We start from the raw sequence: 8,150 nt of genomic DNA, 5'->3' as shown, positions 1-8,150 counted from the left end.
GTTAATGACTTGAACATGCTCAATTCTAGTTACTACAAATTGTGAACTTGTGACTTGAAAATGGTTAAGTGTAGCTACTTGAAATGTGAAGTTAATGACTTGAAAATTCTCAAGTGTAGTTACTACAATTGTGAACTTGTGACTTGAAAATGCCTAAGTGTTGCTACTTCAAATGTGAAGTTAATGACTTGAAAAAGCTTAAGTCTAGCTACTTGAAAATGATTTAAGTGTATTCACTTGATATATGAACTAATGACTTGATTTTTATATATTTTAATGTAAAGTTACATATTATTGAATATCTATATTTTTGTAGATGGATCATCGTCTATGGATGTATGATATGGATTATGGAAATGTTGGCGGTTTAAAACCCCAATATCTTAATGGTGTTAGAGGTTTTATCGATCATGCGATGTCACTAGATCTATTCCAAAAAAAATGGAGTGGTTAGGTTTCCTTGTAGTTCATGTAGGTGCTTGAAATTTTTTCAACCAGATATAGTTATGACTCATCTCTATCATAATGGATTTAAGCCAAGATACTTTGTGTGGGTCGATCACAGAGAAAGAGATGGTTTGAATGGTATATTTTATAATTCATTGCCTATGCATGAATATGACATGTTTGTACATGGTCGACATGCTAGGATTCAATATGCTAGAGTTCAACATAGGGTGCAACACGATAGAGTACAACACGAGGATAGGATTCATGAAATGGTCAATGATGTTTTTGGTATTGGGGATGGGATGGAACTCGAACAGAATTTAAAAGAAGATCCTAATGAAGAAGCAGGAGGTTTCTATCAACAATTAGAAGAGGCTAGTCACCCATAATGTGAAGGGAGTCCGCATTCTGCTTTATATATTGCAGTTAGATTACTGAGCATCAAATCTGATTGGAATGTTGCTCAAGCTGCTATGGACTCTATGGTTGGTCTTTAGGGTGAACTAGTAAATCCAGAGTTGAACATATCTCAGAATTTTTATCAAGCAAAGAAATTGGTTTCCAAGTTGGGATTGTCATATAATAGAATCCATTGTTGTATAAATGGTTGTATGTTGTTCTATAAGAATGCTGATGAATTAGAAAATTGTAAGTTTTGTGGACATGCTCATTATAAGCGGACTCCCATTGGAAAGATGGTTTCTATTAAGGCAATGTACTATTTACCTCCTATACCTACGTTAAAGAGGTTGTATGCTTCAATGAGTTCTTCCCCACACATGAAATGGCACCATGAAAATAGAAGGACACCAGGTGTCTTGTCTCATCTATCAGATGTAGAAGATTGGAAGAACTTCGATAGAACTTATCCTAATTTTGCTAGTGAGCCAAGAAATGTTAGATTGGGGTTGTGTGCAGATGGTTTCACACCATTCTCTAATTCTGGCACACTTTATTCTTGTTGGCCTGTATTTATTACTCCATATAATCTTCCACTTGAAATGTGCATGACAAGTCCCTACATATTTCTAAGTTGTATTATTCCAGGTCCCCGCAATCCAAAAAGTTTGAAAGATGTGTATCTCCAGCCATTGATAGATGAATTACTACAATTATGGCATGAAGGTGTAGTGACATATGATATATCAGCTAAGCAAAATTTTGTCATGCGTGCCAATTTAATGTGGACTATTAGCAATTTTCCTGCATATAGGATGTTGTCTGGTTGGATGACTACTAGAAAGTTAGCTTGCCCATATTTCATGGAAAATAGCAAAGTATTCACTTTAAAGAATGGTCGAAAAAAATTCTTGGTTTGATTGTTACCGCCAGTTCTTACCAATGGACCACGAGTTTAGAAGGATGAAAAATGCGTTCATAAAGAATAAGATTGAGAATGATCCGCCACCTCCATTACTGTCAGGGCATCAGATTTGGGAGAGAGTTTGTAATTTTCCTAAAGTTACAGTTAGTCCACCTTCTAGACTTCCTGGATATGGTGTTGAACATAATTAAACCAAACAAAGCATATTTTGGGAGTTGCCATATTGGGGGTGACAATAAACTAAGAAATAATCTTGATCCGACCCACATTGAAAAATATTATTTTGATAATTTATTCAACACAGCCATGGATGTTAAGGGCAAGAAAAAAGATAATTCAAAAGCTAGAATGGATTTAAAGAAGTATTGTAAGAGAAAAGAATTGTGGTTGAAGGAAAAAGAAAATGGTAAATTGTTTAAGCCCAAGGCCAGTTTTTTATTCACATTAGATGATAAATGGAAAATATGTGAGTGGGTTAAGAATTTGAGGATGCCTAAGGGGTATGCTTCGAATTTAGGAAAACGAACGGATATGGAAGAAGGGAAGTTAATTGGTATGAAAAGCCATAATTGTCACGTTTTTATGGAGACCTTGATTTCTATCGCATTTAGCCACCTTCCTGAGAGGATATGGAAACCAATCACAGAGATAAGTTTATTCTTCAAAGATTTATGTTTGAGAAAGTTGTTGGAGAGTAGCTTGGACAGAATGGAGCAGAATATTCCTGTCATCACTACTAAGTTGGAGAAGATCTTTCCATGTGGCTTTTTTGATGTGATGGAGCATCTTCCAATTCACCTCGTAGAAGAGGCACGTCTTGGAGGACCAATTCAAATGAGGTGGATGTATTCAGGAGAGAGATAAATTTTTTTAATTTAATTCCATCATTTTCTTAAAAGAATTACTTTTATCTACCTAAGATAAAATTATGTAGGAAAATTGGCTAGTGTAAACAAACGATTAAGCAAAGGGGAAAGATAGAAGGATCGATTTGTGAAGCTTATCTTGTAAAAGAAACTGCTTGTTTTTGTTCTTACTACTTTGGGGATGAAGTACCATGCAAAAGAAATAGGTCCAATCGTAATGATGAAGGTGATGATGATCCTATGTTTCCACCTATATCAATTTTTAACAATTTAGGCAGAGGATCTAAAAGTGATTGTACGCGAGCCCTCACTGGGATGGAAAGAAAATCTATTGTGACACATGTTTTGCTCAATTGTCCAGAGATTCAACCATATCTTGAGTAAGTGTTAATGATGTTATCGAATTATATTAATTTGTTTAGGGTACTTCAATAATAAAAAAATCTTATTGATGTATACTTGACAGTTTAATCATTGGCAAATGGGTTAATGATGCTGTATATACGAGGTTTTACAATTGGCTGGAAGAATAAGTAAGTATGATAGATCACATGTGCATTTACTAAAATTATATATAGGTCATTTAATAAAATTTGTATTTTGATTTAACGATATGTAGGTTTTGGATGAACATAGTACTGTCGAACATTTGCCATTAGTGAGAGATATTATATTTGGTCCTGCAACTCAAATTCGGACAATGGATAAATATTGTGTGAATGGTTTCAAGTTTCAAACCGAGAAAGTTTCTAAGTATAAGAAAAATAATAATAGCGGCGTGTGTGTTGAAGGTGATATTGACGGTAATGGTCAAATCGTTGAATATTTTGGTGTCATACAAGAGATATTAGAAGTCAGGTACCCTGGTTGACGAACAAAGAAGATAATTCTATTTTGGTGCAAGTGGTTTGATCCATCACATAGAGGTACCAGGGTGAATCAACAGCATAATATAATTGAAGTTAAGCACACGAGGCAATATAATGTTATGATCCCTTTATTATTGCACAAAATGCCAGGCAGGTATATTATGCTATATATCCATTGTGAGATAAAGTAAATTGGTGGGTGTTTATAAAGACTAAACCTGTGGGGAGAATTGAGATTGAGAATGTGTAAGATGTGGCATACTAGAACGAAGTCACAGTTGTTGATCAGATAGTGGATGATGAGTTGGAAAACAATCTAGAACATCCTCAACGTATATTAGAAAAAGTTTCTGATGATGAGATCATTGACATCGCAAATACAATGGAAGAAATAGATGAGGGAAATGAATCATTTTGGGAGAACGAATGGGATCATGAAAATGAAACAACAGATGAGGAAGAATGGGAGAATGATAGAAATGAAACAAGCGATGAGGAAGATTGAGAGAATATAGATTAGCTAGTTTGTGTTTTATTACCACTAGTTAGTGTATTGTATTTTGTTGGTTAGAGTTTTTTGAGATTACTTGTTTGTACTAGTTATCTTTTTAGCCTAAACTCTGTTTACTGGTGTACATGCTGCTTTCTCTATTTGTTACTTGAATATCTGAGGAAGTTCCACTTACTGGTGTACATGTTGCTTTCTTTGTTTCTCTGTTTATTGCTTTCTCTGTTTTCATGCATCTGTTAGTTACAACTTTAATTAATGTTCTCTATAGTTTTTACTACTAGATTGTTGTTGTATACTAGCTGTCAGCTATAGAGTTATATATTGCAGGTAAATAAATGCAAAAAATGGGTATACAGGTGATAATCATTCTTTAAATACCAGATTTTTGATTTTTTTCCTAAACCTTACAGTAGTAGCTTTTAATCCATTTGCTGAATCAGAACTACCTGTTCAAAGAAATAAAACATGTTCTAATATTTGCTGGATTATATCCATAGAAAAATAGTGTGTGCTTGTGTGGTATTTGGATGATTTTGTTGGCTACATTTGCATTGAACTATAAGGAAGCAGGGGTGTATCATCATTGCCAACCATCATCAGTTGGTATGATAATACACAGCCAAATTTAAAACAATTTTGTTATTTCAATATGTGGGAAAAAAAATAAGGGTTGCTAATATAATGTTTCAGCGAGTGGGTAAACGACAAAGGTTGAATAAAGATTATAGTCACAAACTATAGTCCAATCTGATCCAAACTATACCTATGTCTTCTCTGGGTATGCACCTCTTAGTATTCAAATAATTGGTTATTTTTTATGAATCTGGATGCTTTAGATTCACTGGAATAAGATACTTCTATTCTATGTAATTCTAGAGTTGGGCTTCATTACGTTGAGAAGCAGTCATGGAATTAAGTCCTTGCAAGAAAAGTTCATTAATTTCTCTTTTTTCTGTTAGAAATATTACAACTGTTTCATTAATTGATTTCCTTCCTCCACTATCCACCATTATGTGGGTGGCTAACTCCACTATCTCAGCAAATGTTATTTGGAACATAGTGTGAAAAATCTTAATCTCAGTCCACTATTTATGACATCGGTATAATTTTATATTCAGGCGTCCTATTGAAGAAATATTAAAGTTGCTTCCAAGTTCACACTTGGATACTAAGAGGGTAAACTTTTAGATTTCTGTTTATATTTTGTTCTTCACAAGGATTATTCCTTTATTTGATCATCTTATGAAGGGACACAACTCTTAATCTGTTGTTTTGGCTTGTTTCTCTGCAGGGTGGATTTTCCAGCAGTCCATTACTGGACTCATTAAATAGATCTTTGCTTTGCTCGGACAAGTACGTATCGAAAGTGTATCCACTAACTAACCTGTAACATTCCCTGGCCTATAAAACACTGTCTAACAGAAATTAAATGTAGTTTTTAGGTACATGTCATTATTACTTAAATCAGAAAGGCCACTAAATGGAGAAAAGTAAGTTTGGTTATTGAACTTAAAGTGATATTGATAAGACTATAGTATGAATGATTTTTCTAATTGGATCAGATTGAACCAAGTCCCCACCTTATCACTCTTCTAAAATAACAAAGTTATATAAATTAGAAAAAAAAAATAAAGCAACTTTGGGAGTTTGAGAGTTCAAGATGTCCAATATTACTACTTGTTCAAGTACTAGTTGTTGTACATGTAATTACCTTTTAGTTACTTGTATGTAAGTTTCTGAAAAGTTATATTTATAGGATGCAAGCATTACTGGTAGAATACAAATTGATTTTTATATGTTTTAGTATAAACTTGCATGCAGATGACATCCGGTAGTAGTGGTGATCAGTCTCGTCCTGATAAGAATTCGAAGTCAATTGCTAAAAACAAATCTAGGACACCTATAAATCCTGATGATATTCCTGGTCGACTTTCTTCACAGCCACAGATGCACACCTCTTCATCAGGGAGGTCTTATGTCCCATTTGGCACTGGTAATCCTATAGATTATCATGGTCCTAGAAAGCAGCGACAGGTGTGCACTTCTTACGCTCCACATACTCTCAGGCCTCCTACAAATATAGGGACTTTGATATTATCATCTGGTAATCCATCCCCCCATGGTTCATCCCCCCACCTCTCAGGATTGCAGCTGAGAGACAACTCTGACTCTGATGCCTAGACATCTACTCCCCCAGTTAATGAACCTTGGGTACTCCTAGGGGTAGCATCCGCATCTTGATCTGCACCTCCACCTCCACCTATAGTAGATGATACTGATGCACATTTGATTGGTCTAATTCCTGGAGATAAGGACAGGCTTGGTAGAGTCTTCATCGAACCTGATGGATCTACGTAAGTTTATTTTTAATTCATAAGTTTATTTTTCATTAATAAAATATTCATGCTTACATATTTATTTTGTAAACAGTTAAATTAGAGGAGGATTTGTTCACTAGACAACAACAGCAGCAACAATATAAGTGCTAAGTACTTTACATAATTATTTTGTTCTTGTACAGGTGGCATCCCGCATCAAAATAAGTTAATAAGGCAGTAAGGGAGAGCGTTAGGAGGCTTTTTTCACAACCTTGGCACAGTTGATCGGAGATTCCAGAAGACCATAGATAAGCCATGTTTGAAGAGTTCAAGGTATACTAGATTTAATCATTATTTGGTCAACTTTAATAGTAATATATATTTCTATATGCTTGTGTGTGTGTATATATATATATATCATATAACACTACTCACTTGATTTTCAGACAATGTGTACTTGGTTGAAAAAACATAATAGAGTTATATCCATTATTGTTTAGAGGAATACTGGTGCAAAGCTACGCAATTGGCTTGAACGTGTTTGACGTACAGGCAATGTTTCACAATGGCTTCTCAAAACCGTATATGATGACTTGTGTATCTATTGGAATCTTTTGAATATAAGACAATCTCTGAGAAAAATAAGAAAGCTAGAGCCAGTCTAAAAGGTGGCTCATTGCACACCGGAGGTGCGAAGAGTGTTGGGGTCATAGTTTGAGAAATGGTATGTAGTAACCTTAGGTTTTACTTTATGTGTTTATATAAAGTTCATTAAATATTACTTGATTGTGCTTATTTACCTTTTTGTTAGTAGGAAAAGGACTTGGGTCGCGAACAGACTCGACTTGAAGTCTTTAGACGAACACATCTGCTGAAAAAAATGAATGAGTCGAAACCGGATGTGTGGGTTGATCCCAGGGCTAAAAATACCAACATAAGACTTATATTTATATTCTACTCTATTATACCTTTATATTTAATTAGCTATATCATTCTCCTATTGGATACCTTTTGTTATCGACTAGCAAGTAACCCGTGTAGTTCTTAAGGTTCCAAGGATTTGGTTTTTGGTCACTTGGGTGTTTATTCAGTGGTGATTCAATAAGCACTTTTATTCCTCTTTAAGGTGCCGAGAGATAGTACCTTAAAGCTATAACCTTGATCGATCAAGAACTGTTGTCTTTTGGTTGAGTAGTATATTTCCTGCATTTCAACATAGCTTGTAAGGTCATACTATTAAAATTGTTGTATCCAAATAACGTATAAGAAGATATCAGATATCAACAGAAACTAGCAAACAAAAAAGGATTTTGCACCTGGGTATATGTTGACACGAGGGAGTAAAAGAATGCTATACTCTTCTTTACCTCCTGCCATCCTATCTTGATGTTTCCCCTATAAACACAACAATGAGCTAAACACAGTTGGATTTGGAAATATGTAATGAAATCTAGGGCTTGCATTAGTTCACGTGTTGGGCAAGAAGTTGCAATATCTATATATCAGTTCTCATACTTAACATGGTTTTCTTATAGGATATATATTTCCACAAGAGTTTAGATATTGATTACACGCATGCATTTCCCTAGAGTAAGCAACTTATCTTCAACTCACAACTCTCTTTTGACTCTCATTGGTAAGTTATCCTACGAAAAAATGTCCATAAAAGATGAGATAAATTCTAATGGTTCTGCTTATTTGAATATTCTCATACTAATGGGTGATAAATTCATAGATGTATTGATAGCTTTAAGCTTTCTCTTTCTTTTTTTTTTCCTTTTTTGATTACTGAGAAATTCCCAAGGACTTGTA

At 34.5% G+C, this 8,150-nt stretch overlaps 1 long non-coding RNA gene across 6 annotated transcripts; it reads left to right on the top strand.

Annotated features, from left to right (window-relative positions):
• The first annotated feature begins 9 nt into the window (after positions 1–9).
• On the top strand, positions 10–8,137 carry LOC107856578. 6 transcript variants are annotated; one of them, XR_007051007.1, is made up of 7 exons: positions 10–3,020; positions 3,107–3,173; positions 5,139–5,196; positions 5,312–5,373; positions 5,842–6,374; positions 6,542–6,671; positions 6,785–8,137. It is a non-coding gene; the product is annotated as an uncharacterized LOC107856578 (long non-coding RNA). The 6 variants fall into 6 exon arrangements; XR_007051005.1 differs by having other exon boundaries at positions 3,107–5,196; XR_007051006.1 differs by having other exon boundaries at positions 10–3,173.
• Positions 8,138–8,150: the final 13 nt, after the last annotated feature.

This window comes from Capsicum annuum, unplaced genomic scaffold, assembly GCF_002878395.1.
Source record: "Capsicum annuum cultivar UCD-10X-F1 unplaced genomic scaffold, UCD10Xv1.1 ctg69524, whole genome shotgun sequence".
Taxonomy (NCBI): Eukaryota; Viridiplantae; Streptophyta; class Magnoliopsida; order Solanales; family Solanaceae; genus Capsicum; species Capsicum annuum.
This window is presented reverse-complemented; position numbering and strand designations above follow the sequence as displayed.